Here is a 19798-nt window from a genome sequence, read left to right on the forward strand (position 1 = left end):
AAGCTCGCTATCACCGCATCTCGACGCTTCTTCTTAAGAGACTGGAAGAAAGTGATCCGTCCATAGAAAATTGCGTTCACACGACCGCATTGAAAATCTGCAACAAAAATAGAACGGAATTTCTTCGTCTTAGATTCTTCGCAACTTCATGAAATGTCGATCTGCTTTAAAATAAAATCTAGAAAATATAAAAATAAATAAAGATTTAAATATCGTCGGTCGATCTCTTCATTAAAGTAGCATATTTATTGACTAAAAATACTACTAATTTTTGTAATATTCAGTAAAGAGATCGACCGACGATATTTAAATCTTTCACACGCGACTACCAGCTGATGGAACGTATACCAGATTTAACTAATATGAACGGATCGTCTCCGATATGAATGCACCCGCATAAGAGAGGACTATTATAAAAACTCACGTGAATATACAACGCCCCCATAACGCGACCTATGAAACACCTGGCAGAGATCAAAGTTCACTCGCGATATACCCGATATTGTTAATGTTATGTATTTGTACTTGTGTAAGAGATTTATAAATAAATGTTAAATTAAATTAAAAAATTAAATTACTTTATAAAAAAGACGTGTAAATTGAGATCAAGCAAGTTGAGACAACCGAGTGCGTCACCTAACAAAAAATATATGACCAGTCTATTCAATCATTTCATCAAGCCTATTCAATCATTTAAATCAAAACTTTTTAATTAAAATTAAAATTAATTATTAAATTAAAATTTAATAAGGAGTAATAAATTTTTATTCTAGGCGACTATAATAAAAGAGAATTCTTTTAGAATTTTTCGTCGTATAATTAAAAACTATTTCCTCATTTCTTATTTCTAATTCATCGAAAGTAATTAAATGTATATATTTTCATTCCAGATTTATTTCGTTGAATTGTTACGATATATATTAAGAATCTCAGTCTAACGAAAAAATATCTTATTAACACCTCATCGGTCTTTGAGGACCTCTCTTCGAATCGATCTCGAACGTAGTGCACACGGAGTGATTGAGAGTGAGATAGCAAAAAATGAACCGCGCGAAGAAGCCTTCGGCGCCGCATTCCGACTCATACCGAAGTGTATATCGTAAGAAAATAAGATATACGAAGCAGATAGCCTCTTTCAAAGTTGTTAAACGTAGCCTAACTTTGACGCAGCAGATAACGTTACCACGTACAGTAACAGCGAAATAATTGCGACGTCGCCGTTCTGACAAAAAGGTAGCGTGAGTTGCTTTCCTCTTCCTAAATGCGCGTCAAAAAAAATTGTTAATAATAATGACATGAATATTAATGACGGGAGACATACAAGTGTGAATGTGGTAAGATTTCATGTCGAACATTAACATTAATCTATTTGTTCCAGGAAACTGTTTTGTATTTAAACGCCGCCGATTTAATTAGCGTTTTATTTCTTGTAACACATCGCGAAGGAAGCACTCAAAGAGATTCAGAGACTTTTTTAATAAGGGAAGCGCTTAGCGCTTAATAAAGCAAAAAATGTTCCTTTTATCTGAAATTTTATGCGTGCACGTAGCTGATTATCGGCATCGTTCCTGAATCGGCAATTTTAACAGCATTTTGACGCTGATGAAATCTGACACCGGGAGGAAGATCATTTGGAACTGATTGAGCAAAGGAGGGCTGAGCGGCGGTACGATGTCGATAAACTCCTGACAAATGCACTTAATCACCTGCGTCTGCGTCACGGCTGGCGCCGTTGCATGCATGCAAAAGACGGGTACATCTTCTGCATCGCGTCGCAATTACTGGCTGGCGCGTGCATCGAGTCGGTAAGTATATAATTTTGCTCTCACATTGTTAGATCGCTTAAGACACCTTCGATTCATCTTTTCATGCCGACGAAGATCGTATATACAAGTGAGAGACACACACACACATATATATTATTTTACTCTTTATATGTATATATAATATTTTTAATATAATTTATTTTAAATCAAAAACAAATATATTATCGTCTTTGATTATTATTTTTAATGACTATTCGATTGTTACTAATTGTGAGTAGATGCGTGACTTTTTTTTTTAATTGTAAGATATGATTGCGTGGGATGACATAGAAATATCGTTTATAAATTATCGAAACTTATACACAATACAAAGATAAGTATTTTAAAATAATGACCACTTTCTCACATCCTTCAAATCGTTCCCGTCATTATAAAATGCGTTACTTTCTTCTAATTGTAAGATATGATTGCGTAGGCTGGGAGAATGGGAGACATGAAACCATCATTTATAAATTATCGAAAACACGCACACTTTTTTGTACACGATATAAGGATAAGTATTTACTACAATAATAAAAAAATTTCATTTTTTCTCACGTACGAATATAAATTCGCGCGTCAGCGAGCGAAAAGTAAACGAGTTTCGTGAGAGTTCGAAGAATTTGTTCGGGACACGCGAGCGTTTTGTCTTCGGGGCGTCGTTCGCAGGAGATCTTTCGGTACTCAAAGGAGTAGGTAGATATTTGGCTTGACTCGAACGCACCCACGTTCCTCCGTCTGGAGGAGCAAATGGTTCTAGAGACGTTTTATGTTTTATGCGAGTTGTGCAGCTGCCCGTTACCGACACCCCCGCAACTCAATATTCAAATTAGCAGACGGGACTCTCTCTCTTTCTCTCTCTCTCTTGTCCTTCCTTCCCGTCTGTACCCTTTCATCCGCCCCCCTACGTGCGTCTGCGTAATGAGAAAAAAGACATGAGCCCCGCGAAATATTATTACAATATAATAACTATAGGTGTAAAGTACTGCAAAAATATAACGTTATGCATACAATCCAACTCGAAATAAATCATGTCGATTGCGATCTTTCCATATCCTGATTAGACCGTATTTTGAAATCGTTCACGTTATTTCATTCCGTACTAACAGTATCTTATTAGTAGAGCAGATGGGCAATTTTCGAACTACTCTGAGCGCATTATATTCACGTTCGCTCGCTCATGACGCAATTTTCTCGTGTGCGTAGGTAACGAGAGTCCCCGTACGTGAAACAGAGTAGCGCAAGAGAAGGAAGGAAGGAAAGAGGCGCAAGTGGTGTCCTTTACTCGGATAGATGGTTTCGCATAATTATCTTCAAGGAAAAATCATTGTGCGCCATATGCCGTACGTGAAGGGAGTAAACAGCAACGCGGATAGGCAAGTATGCACTCACGTCGGCTTCGAGGTACATTAAACCGTACCTTACGCTATCATACGCAGCAACAGCTGCTATGCGAAGCTCGCTATCACCGCATCTCGACGCTTCTTCTTAAGAGACTGGAAGAAAGTGATCCGTCCATAGAAAATTGCGTTCACACGACCGCATTGAAAATCTGCAACAAAAATAGAACGGAATTTCTTCGTCTTAGATTCTTCGCAACTTCATGAAATGTCGATCTGCTTTAAAATAAAATCTAGAAAATATAAAAATAAATAAAGATTTAAATATCGTCGGTCGATCTCTTCATTAAAGTAGCATATTTATTGACTAAAAATACTACTAATTTTTGTAATATTCAGTAAAGAGATCGACCGACGATATTTAAATCTTTCACACGCGACTACCAGCTGATGGAACGTATACCAGATTTAACTAATATGAACGGATCGTCTCCGATATGAATGCACCCGCATAAGAGAGGACTATTATAAAAACTCACGTGAATATACAACGCCCCCATAACGCGACCTATGAAACACCTGGCAGAGATCAAAGTTCACTCGCGATATACCCGATATTGTTAATGTTATGTATTTGTACTTGTGTAAGAGATTTATAAATAAATGTTAAATTAAATTAAAAAATTAAATTACTTTATAAAAAAGACGTGTAAATTGAGATCAAGCAAGTTGAGACAACCGAGTGCGTCACCTAACAAAAAATATATGACCAGTCTATTCAATCATTTCATCAAGCCTATTCAATCATTTAAATCAAAACTTTTTAATTAAAATTAAAATTAATTATTAAATTAAAATTTAATAAGGAGTAATAAATTTTTATTCTAGGCGACTATAATAAAAGAGAATTCTTTTAGAATTTTTCGTCGTATAATTAAAAACTATTTCCTCATTTCTTATTTCTAATTCATCGAAAGTAATTAAATGTATATATTTTCATTCCAGATTTATTTCGTTGAATTGTTACGATATATATTAAGAATCTCAGTCTAACGAAAAAATATCTTATTAACACCTCATCGGTCTTTGAGGACCTCTCTTCGAATCGATCTCGAACGTAGTGCACACGGAGTGATTGAGAGTGAGATAGCAAAAAATGAACCGCGCGAAGAAGCCTTCGGCGCCGCATTCCGACTCATACCGAAGTGTATATCGTAAGAAAATAAGATATACGAAGCAGATAGCCTCTTTCAAAGTTGTTAAACGTACCCTAACTTTGACGCAGCAGATAACGTTACCACGTACAGTAACAGCGAAATAATTGCGACGTCGCCGTTCTGACAAAAAGGTAGCGTGAGTTGCTTTCCTCTTCCTAAATGCGCGTCAAAAAAAATTGTTAATAATAATGACATGAATATCAATGACGGGAGACATACAAGTGTGAATGTGGTAAGATTTCATGTCGAACATTAACATTAATCTATTTGTTCCAGGAAACTGTTTTGTATTTAAACGCCGCCGATTTAATTAGCGTTTTATTTCTTGTAACACATCGCGAAGGAAGCACTCAAAGAGATTCAGAGACTTTTTTAATAAGGGAAGCGCTTAGCGCTTAATAAAGCAAAAAATGTTCCTTTTATCTGAAATTTTATGCGTGCACGTAGCTGATTATCGGCATCGTTCCTGAATCGGCAATTTTAACAGCATTTTGACGCTGATGAAATCTGACACCGGGAGGAAGATCATTTGGAACTGATTGAGCAAAGGAGGGCTGAGCGGCGGTACGATGTCGATAAACTCCTGACAAATGCACTTAATCACCTGCGTAAGCGTCACGGCTGGCGCCGTTGCATGCATGCAAAAGACGGGTACATCTTCTGCATCGCGTCGCAATTACTGGCTGGCGCGTGCATCGAGTCGGTAAGTATATAATTTTGCTCTCACATTGTTAGATCGCTTAAGACACCTTCGATTCATCTTTTCATGCCGACGAAGATCGTATATACAAGTGAGAGACACACACACACATATATATTATTTTACTCTTTATATGTATATATAATATTTTTAATATAATTTATTTTAAATCAAAAACAAATATATTATCGTCTTTGATTATTATTTTTAATGACTATTCGATTGTTACTAATTGTGAGTAAAATGACTTGTCATTTTGCCGTACATTGCACACTGGGAACAACCTTCTGAGCATTCGCCGAGATCGAGAACGCACGGCAGCACCGCGATCTTCGATCCGCCGTGCAGTTGCGTGAGCGTCAGAGAACGCCGCCCCGACGCAATATCCTTGCGCACGAAAGCCATTAAACAGATTAAGTCCGGCAGCCGGATTACACGCGACACCGCGGCCTTAATAGAGACGTAAAAGTGTGTCTCAGTAAAAGGTGGCTCCGCACGCAGCGGTGCCGCGAAAAAAACCTACTCCCAATCCCACCTAAATGGAAATTGATTGCAGACTGGGTGGCGTGAAGCCCGGACGCAGGGAATTTTATGCATATACATCGGTAATCACGGGCGAATTCGTAATTAGCGCGTTAATTGACCGTAATTCGGCGTGTAATGATCACGCGCTCTCTCGTCACGGAATTTCCGGCCAAATTTTTGCGAGGATGATGAAGTAATTTTACGTTGCATTATGTCGCCGAAAACATTCGTCAAACGGCGATCTCCTGTGAACAAATTTTCGGACGTAAAAGAAATTAAAACAAGTAGAGTTGTGCAAATTAGAAACTTGCACATTGCTTCCTCATCATTTTATCTTACAATGCTTAAGCTGCTTTAAGCATGCGGATTTTTCAATTTTTGCTTCCTCATAGAGAAAGCTTTGTGAGTTTATAAAAAATGAACCTTTTCATCGATTCTCACCAAATTCAATACCAACCATCTTTGAATGATACTCTATCCATGTAAAAAAAAATTAACCCGGTATCTCAAAAATTGCGGAAGTTAGAGGTTGTACAAAATATCGCGTACATACATACACACACACACACACACACACGCTTCCTCTATGAGGAAGCAAAAGAGATAAATCCTATATAATTATAACTGTTATCGTAAATATTTTCTGTTTAATAATATATTAAGACGATTATACACTAAAACTCTATGCACTATAAATAATTGTCAAGGGCCAAGACATAATGACGGACCTTTAGTCGCCGGTCTGTCAACCCTTGTTAATCCGGTAAACGAACAACGGAAAAAGCAGAAGCGACAGAGAAAGCCTGCGACAAGCAGAAGCAACTTCTCGATAGTGATAGGGTTCTTACCCTTTTTTGCATTATTAAAAATAATGATGACATATATTAGTTTTAACGAAGAAAACTAGCGGTTTTTTGCCATCGTCTTTATGCGCCCGGTCATTTGTTTCCGGCGAAGTAAATGCTGCGCCGAAACAATGGATGCTCGCCTTTTACCGGCGAAAACGTGGGGAAAGAAAAAGGGAGACAAACACGAGAGGCGCAGGAACGCACACGAGAGAGCAACAACAAAAAGGAAATGAAAGCAGGCGAGAGAGCAAACCGGGAGGTGGTATTTCGTCCTCTTCTTTGCGGAGGCAAAACCGTCGTCGAGATTCCACACATGTCGTAATTTCAATTTCAAATTATCCAATTTCAAAGTCTACTCTCTACACCCACTTGGCGAACGTTTGCCATCCCGATAAAAGGAGAACGCGAACACGTAAACGTTATGCTAACTATATTTTATTCTAGGTAGTTGTGTTAGATTATTTTCACGACATTGTTCCTTTATATATCGAGTTATCTCTGAAAAATTGTTTTCGATCTTTAAAGATATTTTTGAAATTATTAGCCGTAATAAAAACTGCAGTACTATTAAAATTATTTATAATTAAAATATTTGTAATATATTTTTTTTTTTTTAAATTACATCTAGTCCGTTTTTAGAATTAAATTCTAACGTCTCGTATTCTTGATTAAATGAAAAAACATCAATAACTATTGATATATGATTTTAAACATTATATGAGCTCATCTTACGATTATCTAAAATCAATCAAAACTTAAACCGAGCCTCTGATCTCGTAATACTTCCAAGTGTCTGTTACACAATTTCCTTCTATGCGGAAATTTTAAATTCAATATTACGAGTAATAGTCTTCATAATCTTATTATCAAAAAGAAATAAAACGTAGACCAATATCGTATACGCCATGAAGAGTCGAATGGCCAGAGCGCAATTTCCTGGTGGCGCCTGCATAAATTATCATATATTGCGTTTTATGTTACAACCGTTACGAGTGCGTACATACGTATGTCTAACTCTTTCTATACATATAAGCACGCGCGCGTATACAGGGTGAGTCATTTTAATCAACGCACGCAAATATCTCGTACCAATGCGAAGCTACTTTCGATCGAAGTACTTCCCGTCGAGATACATTCGAGCGTGAGTGGTAAGATTAAATCGAATGTGCAAGTTCGTACGTGAGTATATATATATATATCGATAAAAGAATTTTTCCGCATTGTTATACAAGTCAAGCGCGCGTGCACGTTTTATTGGCGTTAATAAATTTCACGGCGGCGAAGGCGGTTGGAAAATTGCGCGGACCGCTCGTTAACACGTGAAAATTTACCGCGGTAATCCGATAGCCGTCGGGATGATAACGACGATGCGTCAGTGAAAAAACTGACAAATTGTTCCCGCGTATCGTCAATCAAAGTCATTCTCATTCGAACGTTATACGAGCGTCTGATTTGCATTAATAAATTTCACCGCGCGCACCGAAAACTGCAGCATGAAAATTTATGACGGTGATTTCGTGGATTTCTCATAGTAATCCTCGTGAAAAACGGTTATCGTGAGAGAAATATTCGCATTCTTCTCGCCCTCTCGTCGATATCATTCCGTTTGTGGTTTCGCGGATTTTTGACGCGAAACAAATTCTCGAATGTTATTAAAGGGTCTTTCTAGTTTGACGCTCTGAAAATAAAGCGATTCTTGTCATCTGAAATTTAAAAAAACCAAAAAGATTCTTAATCTATACGAGTGTGGCTATCGTGTGAACTAGAATTAAATCAATATTTGAAAAATTCGAATTTTGCGATTTACAGAACTAACCAATTTTTTGGTAAAAAATGAAATTTTTTTTTGAGACGCTGCTATTATTTTTCAATATTTTTTTTATTCTAATTCACGCAATAGTCACACTCATACAGATTAAGAATCTTTTTGGTTTTTTATTTCAGATGACTATAACGGCTGGAATCATGTTTGCCACGAACAACAATTTTTTTTGAAACACCCTGGTTGGGCTACTATAACTCCGAAACAAATAAATATTTTTACTTGAAAAAAAATTCAGGATATACTTAAAATGTTATTTAATAAACGTGCAAAATTTAGAATTAATATGTTTTACACTTTCCTTTAAAAAAAATTCCCAAAAATCGCCTTATTTTCAGAGTGTCAAACTAAGAAGACCCCTTAAATCATATCAAGCAAATCAAAAAATGTATCACATTTTGCCTTAATTGTTCAAGTTGTATCGGGATATTTTTGCATGAACATTTAAAACCAGAGTGTAAATTTTCATGTTGCAGAGATTTTCCTCAAACGATGAATAAATGTCCCTCGTTCAATCGATTTCGCAGATCGTGAAATGCAATGAAATGAAATCTTCGTTCGCGTGATTTAGGAGATAACCGAAGGACGTTAAGATAATTCAGCAATTGCCGCGTATCGAAGAAAAAGAAAGAGAAAGAGAAGGACTCGCGTCGTTCGCAAATCAATGAAGTGTATAATTAATGGCGTGTGATCTTTTATAGAAAGTTTTCGTATCGTATTTTAGCTCGACTATTCATAAGATTGAAAAACATTATTTAGCCTACAAGACAGTATTGACCTATGATACGATCATTATTAATCACGCTTTAAACGCAGATTAAATTGCGATTTATATCGCCGCGAATGCGTGGAATTGCCTCGTTAATTTTAACTCAAGGAAACTTAGCGACATTCAAAAGGGAATTGACGCGCAGTGGGTGTCTCGCAAAAGTAATAAGCGCGCGAGTATCTTATTGCAATTTTGTATCTTACAAAATTATATATGAAAGGTCGAGAGAAAAAAATGAGTAGAGTCATACTGCGAATATTTCGGCGATTAAACTCCGCCCATGCTACGTAAATGACTTTAAACCCGGCAATATCTTGTCGTCTCAAGACAAGGTGTTTGAAATTACTGGAAAAATAGAAGGTAAAACTGCATAAAAGGTAACACACGGTTCTTCTGAGTAATTCCCCGCAAAAAAAATAAGTGAGGGACGGCATTGGATTAGGAAATATAACAAATTAAAGTTTCACAGTTTTAATACTTTTCTCAGGAATTATAAAGTAATATTAAGAAAAATGAAGTTTGTGTACGTTGTATTTGTTGTAGAGCAGACGTGGAAAAAGTGTTTGTTTACATTTACGGGATAGGTACACAGTCATGGATATTTTATATAATATGTTTCACCTATTTCTCGTAGTTCGTTAACAGCTTTCAACATGCAACTACACGAATTTGTGAGTCTTGTCTTGAAAAATATCATTTATTGAATGCGTAAGCGGGGGAGGGGCTCCGCCTCTCCTTTTGCATTCCCAACCCGAAACAAATCTAACCTAACCCAACCCAACTTTATTTTTAAAATTAGAAATAGGTTTGGATTAGGTTAGAATTTTTTTAGGGTAAGGGTGGAAAAGGACGGGTGAAGCCCCTCCCTTGTCCACGCGTAAATGTCATAAACAGTTTTTTTGCAATTAAAAAATAACAAATTATATAGCATATTCAATTTGTTATATCTTCTAAACCTATGCCATCTCCCATTTATTTCTTAGGAATTACTCAGAAGAACTTCCTCTACAACATATTTAAATGGCGATAAAATCGGAGGTGTTTTATCTTTTATGCAGTTTTACCAAATAGAAAAAAGAGCGTAAAAATTCCAATAATGTATTTTTCCTGGAATTCAACGGCAAATTTTGTAACTTTCAAAGAATTAGATTAATTGTAAGATGATTTACGGTCAATTTACGGTGATGTATGATATGTCATCAGAAGTACTGGAAACTTGTGACAAAATAAACTATAAATACATTGTTCTACGCCCGGCATCGTACACAATCATATATCATATATGTTTCCCTTATAATAAATTCTGTTCACTCGCAAATTCATTTTCTGCGAATAATGGACCGTCTATGGTATAGGTAAACCGAAAAGGTTATGGGGTGGATAATACGCTACGGTAGTAGTTCTTTGAAAAAGTTCGAAACACTCGTTATCGACCCTTTAACCGGCCCTTAACTCTTTCGAATTTATGTGCTAATTTCTATATTCCCTGACGACTCTTAAAATATCTAGGAACTGAAAAGAATGGTAACCAAGAGTAACCGAGCGCTATAATATAAGTTTCACCCTTCCCGTGTAGAATTAAAATGTAAATGCATATTCTGCACAGAATCTGAACTCTTTTATCACTTTTTTATAGTACAATTCTCAATATATCGTCAAGAAACTCTGTCAGGAAGATAGCTTCAACCTGGAGAAAAGCTTATATACACACTAAATAAATAAACATAAATATTGTAAGAAATATATTTTCATTAAGTTTGTGCTTTTTGTGTGTTATTGTTAGAACGATGATCGCGCTACCGGCAAGTTACATTAACAAATAATTGACTTTTTTACTGAGCTACGCTACTATATAATTTAAATTGCTGACTCTTGACTTTCTACCATGTACAACAGAACTCTCTGTTAAAGAATCTCCGGATGGAGTATTAAAAGAAATATCATGAAAAATTCATTTATGAATCATATATTCGTTATGGGTGGTATGTAGTAATTAAATAAAAGATGTTTGAAATAAGATTATCCGCAACTATCTGCAACAATTTATACTGAATAGAGAGCAAGTAGAAGATTAATATACGATGATTTTGCATTATGCCGAGATGCGTGTAATAATACGCTTTGAGTAAGCTCTTTTTACATGAAATTATGAAACAATTATCCTTATTTTGTTACTTCAATGTATTGCAATTTTAATTATATATTAATTTTATTAATGGTTTTTCGTTTAATATAAAAACTGCGAGATGTTAAAATTTAATTTTCAAAAACACGCTAGGTGAATAAATATTTTCAACATTATTCTGGATCTTAGCAAGTTTATTCAGATTCTTACTTTTTATATTTCGATTAGCGATGAAAAAACTCCACGAAGAAAATACCGAGAAAACAGCCTCATAAAAGCCTCATAAAAACAAAATAAATGGATATGCGCGATGATTTCTTCAAGAACGATTTTCCAGGACAACCGCACTCGGCCTAACAAGTAGATCCTGTCGCGATCTTCCAGAAGGTAGTCGTGTCTCATATTCTGATCACGATCTGCTGCATTTATGACCAGAAATATGGCCAAAGACGTTAGAAGGTTCGCAAACATCTACAGTCTAGCATTTTCTGCGTAATAAAGAGAGAAAAAGGGAAACTGAGACAGTATACTCTTGACGTTTTTTATCTCGAAAATCCTATCTTTTTTGTGTTTGATGAAGATATATGATTGGTTCAAGTTACGTGAAAAAAAAGTAAAAAAACCAAAGAAATCTCGTTTAAACGATGCTGTTTCTTAAATAGATCCGTCCACAAGGTCAATCAAAATAGCGTAAAGCTTGACGGAAAGATATATTCGCCTACGAATATATATTCGCATTTTATTAGTAATGTTAGCAAACAATTCGTAGTGTATATATATTTATATTATCATATCGAAAGGCTGCGGTTGAATAACGTAGAGGGTTGTAAGATACGACCGTACTTCTTCGAAAACGAGAAATTTCCGCTTAAAGAGTTCGCAAGGAAATTATATCCAGAAAGAAAGCTTCGCATAAAACCAAACTACTGACCGCTCCACACCGATGTTTGAATGAGATCACGTGTGCACCAGTCAGGATACAAAGACATTTCTCTTGCCTGCGGAAACCGTAGAAAATCACGAAACCCGGCCGAATCACGAGCGGATCGCATCTGTTAACGACCAAAGTGAATCCACCGAAAAAAAGTCGCTTGAAAGAAATTTAAACCGACTCTCTTCGCGATCTATCTTAAGGCAGTACTCCTGTTTATGTGGTAAAATCACCGTTTCCAAGGTGCGCGGAAATCGGCTGAATGCCGATTCGAAGCCCGTGACGGTCCCGGGCATCTTCTCCCCCTTTCAAGCAGCACCGAGTCTAATCAGATCGGTCGTCATCTGCCATTTTGAACATTTCCTACCGATGCCATGAAAATAAAAAGGAGGATTTACGATATCGCGCGTGTTGTACTATGCTGACGAAAAATTCATTCTTCGAAAACCCGAAGCGGAACTCGATGATAAAAATCGAGAAATTCCGTCGTTTTCTGTATGATCGATTTCGATTATATACATGAAAAATAATTGGACAGATATAAATACAGCGCTGTATTAAATTCATCCTCGATCTCCCATATATGTATGTATAAATAAAATTATATTTAATGAAATGATGCATCACACACATATGCACACATACATAAAAATATTCATATGAATAAATGTCCATTCGCATTCGCATCAGTCGCTTCTCTTTGGAAATTTTAATGAAATTCAACAGGCGGTTATTTTTAACTGTACCCGCCGTGCAGCTGGTCCTTCTTAACGAAGGCACATTGTAAAACGCGGGACAGTACGCAGCTTCGTGGGCGGAGAAATCCGCAAAAGCCGCATCGGTCTCCGTGAAATCTTCAATTCGTTGCGGCGACGTACATCTATGCGGTCCTTTGCGCGCGCGACACGAGGATATGCCTTAAGTAGCCCGACAAGTATTGACCCGCGGCTGGGTATCTCGACACAGAGGAACCGACGTGCGAAAATTATGGATCACTGGTCGAAACTTATGCCGTCGACCCGTCGGCGATTTGACTCGCTCAACCCGCGACTCTTTACCTGCATCGAGCGCACTTTTGTGCAACCGTTTCTCAGAGTAGAGTATTCAGCAGAACGGTAGCGGGTTTTCCTACCGCTGACAGTGAATGACGCACGTAGGTACGTGAAATTTTATGGTAATTGGGATAAACCTACGATATATCTTCGCTCTAGAAACTAACACGTGCTAAATTAAGCCAAGTAAGTCGACTACATGAGAAAGTGTAGTCTTTTTACGGAAATAAGCTCAGAGTAATAACGATACAAAGTGAGGAAATTGGAAAAAAAAGAGCCGAGGCGCGGTAATTAGAGCGTAAACTCTTTTATTATTGAATTTCATTAACAAATATACATCAAATATGAACGTTCCGGACCGTTTTTTGGTCCACCTCGAGCATAGCATATTTCGTTCACATCTGATGTATATTTGTTAACGAAATTAAATAATAAAAAAAATTGCGTTCTATAATTATTATGTCTCGGTTCTTATTTGTCAATTTCCTCACTTAGTATCTTTTTAAATATGTATATCCGCATTCAGAGTTATTTCGATTGTATAACTTGAAAATAACGTTCAATATCAACACGATAAGAGTCAAATAGTACATTATATATAAGAATCAAATAGAAAGAATTGATATAGTTTGAACAAGAGAACAAATATTCGCAGATATACACAGTTGGAAAATTTGTGTTTTCTTGTTAAAAAATATGCCGATTAAAATTTTTGTGTTAAATATTTAATACCTTCATATGTTAATTTAACATATTGCTGTTGTGTTAATAGAACTCAAATTTCAAATTATTAAAACAACTGAAAAATGTATAAAAATAACACAATGTGCACATGTATTTAATTTTAAACATTAGATATGTTTCGTATTATTAGTAACAGGATTTATCTGTTAAAATTTACAGAAAGAAATATTGATTTTATTCTAGAATATGAGTGAGAGTGACTACAAACTGTCAATAACATTTTTCCAAGTTAATTTTATCATTAAAAATATGTTGATTTTATACAAAATTGATTTTAAATTACTTTGAGATTTGCATTTATTTTTTGTGTTAAAATATTAACATAGTATTAATGTCATCATTTAACACGTCCATATTACATTAAATTAACACAAAAATTTGTCTGGATATATGATATCTGTTAAATGTAAGACAAATTTTTCAACTGTATATATATTCATTTTTAATAGTTGCAACATTTCTATACATACAATTTTAATGTAACTAATATAAGTTTCAATCCCTCCCCCCTCGTTAAATTTTCCTAATATTTGTGTAAAAGCGAGAAAAAATGCGTATTCAACAGAATTAATATATTTGATGAGCCCTCTTCTAGCTGTAACCGCGAATTATTCGCTGCACGCCCCTCGATTTCATGCCATCGCTCGAATGAATATTCTTGAGGCATCTCGATGCTTCAAGATCCTCGAGAACTCTGTCACGGTGGTGAGTGCCCGGTCGCAGGCCTCCACTAGCAAGCCCATAATAAAACACCCCGTATGGGCACGCCGACATACGGACAATCGGCTATTGTACAACGTGGCAGTGAAAAGCAGCCGGCTTCAATTAACTTTTCGTGTACTTTGCAACGTGCGAATCGAGCGCTCCGCCCATCGAGGCACCGGGATTGTGCTGCCAAAAAAGTTTTCTCCCAAACCTTTTTCAAAAGTTGGAGGTTTAGAGATCGTGAAAGTATAACAGAATTTTGAAAAATGTTTTATCTCTTTTGATTCTGAAGCTTTTGACATCATATTCTACAATTTAAAAAAAAAAAAAAAGAATATACTATCATTTTTTGCATTTAAAGACATTCTTTTCTCAAAAACAAAGCTTATAGTTTTAACATACTTTTGTTAAGAAAAAGAGAAAGTTGTTTTCCAAAGAAATTTGCAACTGTTGGCCATTAGTCATTCGAGAAATTCTGCGCGGCGAATCTTTCTTGTAATCTTTGGTCGCATTTTTCACTCACAAAGGTCAAAATTTTAAAGGTAAGAGCGGAGGGGATGCCACTCTCTCTCTCTCTTTCTCTCTCTTCATGGGCCACGCGGCGCCTACTATGTCGAGATTTGCCGACACAAAGATGCACACAAAAGGTAGTTACACAGGACTACTCCTTTCACAGAAAACTTCTTTGAACTCTCCGCTTTTAACCGCCTTTCCAACAGCATTCATTTTTCACGATAGTGAAAATGACAGTGATCCCACAAGTTTCTGCAACTCTCTCTGCTCTAGAGACGCGCTAGAGACCGGTTTACGTGCACAATTGTTTTAACAAATATTTGTGTTTTCGATGGAAAATCAATTAAACCGTGCTTTTATGGAAAACTCGCCGGCGCCGCTCCGTTTCTCCAGTGTTGATTTTCGCATATATACGTCAAATCCTCTGCGCCTGCTACTGAAACTCACTTAATTCGCGTCAGAACAGATGAGATCAATGTTTGCTTTTCGAAAACATACCTGAACAGCATGGTAAGCTTTTCATATAAAAATAATGTGGAAATGAAACATTTTTGTACGCACTCGACTTTTGGAAAAAAAATCTCTCGCTTTCTGTCGTCATTAAGTGTCTAAAGGCGCGATAATTCGCACGTGTTTGATATAAATTTCGGTGTAGAGTAAAAACGAACGGAAGTGGACTATGTGTCACAGTGCGAACGGTAATTGTGAAATTATAATGAGAAAGTTGACACTCCGTTTAGAAAAGCGAACGAGTAATTGGTGCATTTCTGTTACCGATAAATAAGTTCGAGCGTCTATTAAGCGTCGCGCGTAAGAGGACGAGATGAAAGCTCAAAGTTATGATCATCGGTTCTGGAAAGCCATCTGCTAACGTTAACACGTACCAGAAGCTGGCGGCGCGACGTAAGAACTCGTCTCATCGTTACCACTTTGGATGCATCTGGATCGCATAAAAGGAGCAAAGGCACCGTGCCGAAAATTACTGTAGGAAGACTTCTATCATCGAAAGGGTGTCGACGTTAACGCAGGAACCAGCGATCGCGTTTGTTTAGTCTACCGCTTTTATTTAATGAAAACTCGTGGAACGTTCAGCGTTATTACATCTCTGATAAAACTTTAAAGTAAAAAGATTCTCACAATTTAATTTAAAAAGTTTTATAAGACACGCGTATGCTACTAACAAGAATAGCTGACGTATATCGACTAGTTTCAAATAATTTTTCTCATTTTTCCTTCAAACTCAATCTACGTTTGCCGGCAGACAAAAAGTGAAAACATTTATTTTCTTCATTTTTCATAAGAAATACATTCATAGTCACGCTATTCAAACGAAGAAAGGCAAAGTCTCAAACAACTCTGCGTGAGAAATCGCAAATGCAGAAACAAATCGAATAGAAAAACATAGTATACCAACATGTATTAGAAAATATATACATATTATATCTTTAAAATATTCAATATTCCTCGAAAAAAATTAATGCAAAGTATATGCGTTGCTACGCAGAAATGCTAATAACGCTACTTGCTTTCTTTGAAAGATTAAACTCTTAACTGTTGTTTCGACAAGAAAATCTCTCCCGGCACAAATATATTTTCCATTTGAAATCGGCCTTTCGTGATCATGAAACGATTTCATATATGCGTGAGTCACGTAAGAATCTTTTCCTCTACCGATCAGTAAACGCGAGTTCGTGCTTGGCCGAGGAAAGTACACAATGCAGTGCGAAATGCGTGCCGATCGCACGAACGAATGAGGAAACGCTCTTGGGAATGGATGGATGATAGCTTCCTGCAAGCCAGCGCAATATGCGGAAATTAAAATTAGCCGATGAAAAATAGAGGCTCGTCGCTCGACGATCCGTTAATTGAGGAACCGTCCCCCAACCGGAGAAACTTGAGGAAAGGAACCGCCGATATATCTGACTGAGCCCGGCGAGAAAGCGCTTTACGATTTTCTACGGAACACTTCGCGCCCAAGTCCGTCCAATTTTTAATCGCAAACTCTTCGCGTTATCGCGAGCGATGCGACTCGCAGACGATCGTTATTACGCACTCGCGTATAATTTTTACGCAAAGGGAACCACTTTGCGATTTTCCGTCGTCCCGTCGATCATTAATTGCGCGCGCTTCTCGAAACAACATATAACGATGGTAAAGACGATAAATTTTAGCTGATCGTAATTACGAGACGGCGATTATGGGCTGGAGTAATTTGTGCACGGATAGGGGTCACTTTACGATTTTCCACGGTCGATCGATACAATTTTGATCCGCATCAGAGAGAAGAGATCAAATTACTTATATTACACGATATTTTAATGAGATATATTAGGCACAGAATATCTCAGGTCAGTTCCCGCCCTAACCGAGCCTCCGAGTTGCTTTAAATTATAATTAAAGAAAATAATATCCCCTATTAACTTCTCATTTTTATACGAAGGCTTTCTCTATATTGTCTCTTTCTAAATTATAAAATAAACAAATAAATCAAGTTATACGAGATGAAATATATACATCAATAGCGAAAATATTAAATATTACTTTTTTTTTTATTCATCAAATATACATCTGTTGCCAAAAATTTTTAAATTTATGATAGAGATATATATTGCAAATTTAATATTTATTTATATATATTTACGTAATAGCAATTGTCTGATATCAAATTTAAATAATCTGAACGATAAATGATATTCCCATAATTCTACAATATATATAGACACCTTTAATTTTCAGACTAATATGGTCTGAAGGAGGAGAAATGCATTCGCCTGATAATCAAGGATCACGTTTCGTGATTTACGGTGCTTTAAAGCGACCAAGCGGTCTCCAATATTTGATAGTGCTATTTATACTCTTGGGCGGATACAATCCCTTGGAAACTTTGTCACGTATCCAATTTCGAGATTATTTCCTCCTACACAAAACTGCGTATAAGCTCTTACAGCAAAAGAGGCAGAAATTGAAAACAGCAGAATTTGCAACATCTCATTACATCTCTCAATGGTATTATTGCGAAAAAAATATTAATATTATTATTATTATAAATATGCTTCGTGGACTTAGATAACAGCGTTTTTTAATCTATATCTGTACCTTTATGAATTGTTAATTCGAAACACTAAAATAATAACACAAATAATATTTTTAAGTGTAACGAGCACAATAAATTATATTTAAAGTAATATTTTAAATACAATTTATTGCGATCGTTTCTCTCTCTACAAGACAAAGAAGATTATATGCATTTGTTATAGGTTCTTTGTAAATTCTATTTTTCTACAAAAAGTTTAGGCTTTTTATAAAACGTCAGGTTATAAAGATTCTAAGCTTTTTGTGAAAAGATTACTTTTGCAAAAACCTATAATATATTCATAGAAACATAGAATCAAATAAAAGCAGAGTCGCCATTGTTTTCCCAAAACTGTCATTTTTCCGAGAAACATTTGCATTTGCAAATGCAATAGACATTTTTAAATTTCTTTCATACTCTCTCAAAAATACTTTTATAAGCAAACATGTAAGTACATAGACTGTTTTCAATCTCTGCCATGATATTTACGCATTTTATAAGTTAGTCAATATACTATGGAAACGCCCATCGCACAAATTACGTGCCGCTACCCAGCTTCCGAGCACGTCGGCGGTCGATACGTCGCGAGAGGAAGGAGCACGAAGAAAGGGTTATAACCCTCTTTCGGTCGGTCGGCAACAGCGAGCTTTACCGCGAGAAAAGAAAAGATTGAGGGAGGAAAGGCAGGACGGCATCGTAGCCGTTGTAGTAGCCGAAAAGAATGAGAGAGACGATTTGACGGCGCATTAACTTTCAGTTAGCCGCGAACATAAAAGTATCGTAATTTTAATCGTAAAACCACCGTTTTGTACGACGCGACGGGCTTCCCCCTGATGTGCTACCTCACAAGAGCCCCGTCGGTTCCTGCTGCCACCCTTTAATATAACGCGGATAAATTCGTGCCGCGGGACCACCAAAGAGGAGGGCACGTGGTCGCGCCTCCGCTCGTAATATATGGCACAATGAACATACCGCTTAGGGGCGAGTATTATAACGCGGTTCATGAGATCCGTTTACCAAGTTAGTGATAGAATTAACTTTGAAAAAGATCCGCTGATTCGGACCTCGTGAGCTCATCCTAGTAATTGATTTCGACCCAGACTTTTATCGAATCAACATGGTCACTAAATTCTACGAAATCAAAGACGTGGTTATATATCGATGTACAATTAGCATTCGTAAACATTTAAAAAATCACGAAATCTTGAACAAGAGAAAATGCATGATCTTTTTTTGCTTTACATACATATATTATTTTTCGTAAAAAAAAGCGGTTCTCTTTAAAAGAAAGATCTTAAAAAATTATGAGCGAACCATGACTATTATCAAATATGTTAAAATCACTCTGAGGTTTTTTTAAAAAGATAAATTTTCTAAAAAAAATATAGTGAATAGGCACCAAAAAATAAATCTCTAAGATAATGATCCGCGTATAACGGTTCATCGTAATAATTACTTCTTGCTCTACATTTTTCTGATTGCCATAAAAACGTGAAAAGACTCTCGGGAGCCCGGAAAAATCTTGGTACAGTTTCTCGTAACAATACCGAAAAACGAGTTAAAAGCAATCAAACAATTGTTTCGAAATATTATAAAACTAGAGGATAAACAGAGGGCAATGTTTAAACA

General features: G+C 36.4%; 1 long non-coding RNA gene across 1 annotated transcript in view; it reads right to left on the minus strand.

The window, feature by feature from the left end:
• Nucleotides 1-2101: 2101 nt before the first annotated feature.
• The window catches only part of LOC115239271, a 321179-nt gene continuing 303482 nt past the window's right edge, over nt 2102-19798 (minus strand). Inside the window, exon 6 of the long non-coding RNA XR_003884616.1 lies at nt 2102-3357. This is a non-coding gene — a long non-coding RNA (uncharacterized LOC115239271). The remainder of the gene's footprint in view (nt 3358-19798) is intronic.

The sequence above is a fragment of the Formica exsecta genome, unplaced genomic scaffold (genome assembly GCF_003651465.1).
Source record: "Formica exsecta isolate Colony F162 unplaced genomic scaffold, ASM365146v1 scaffold37, whole genome shotgun sequence".
NCBI classification, from domain to species: domain Eukaryota; kingdom Metazoa; phylum Arthropoda; class Insecta; order Hymenoptera; family Formicidae; genus Formica; species Formica exsecta.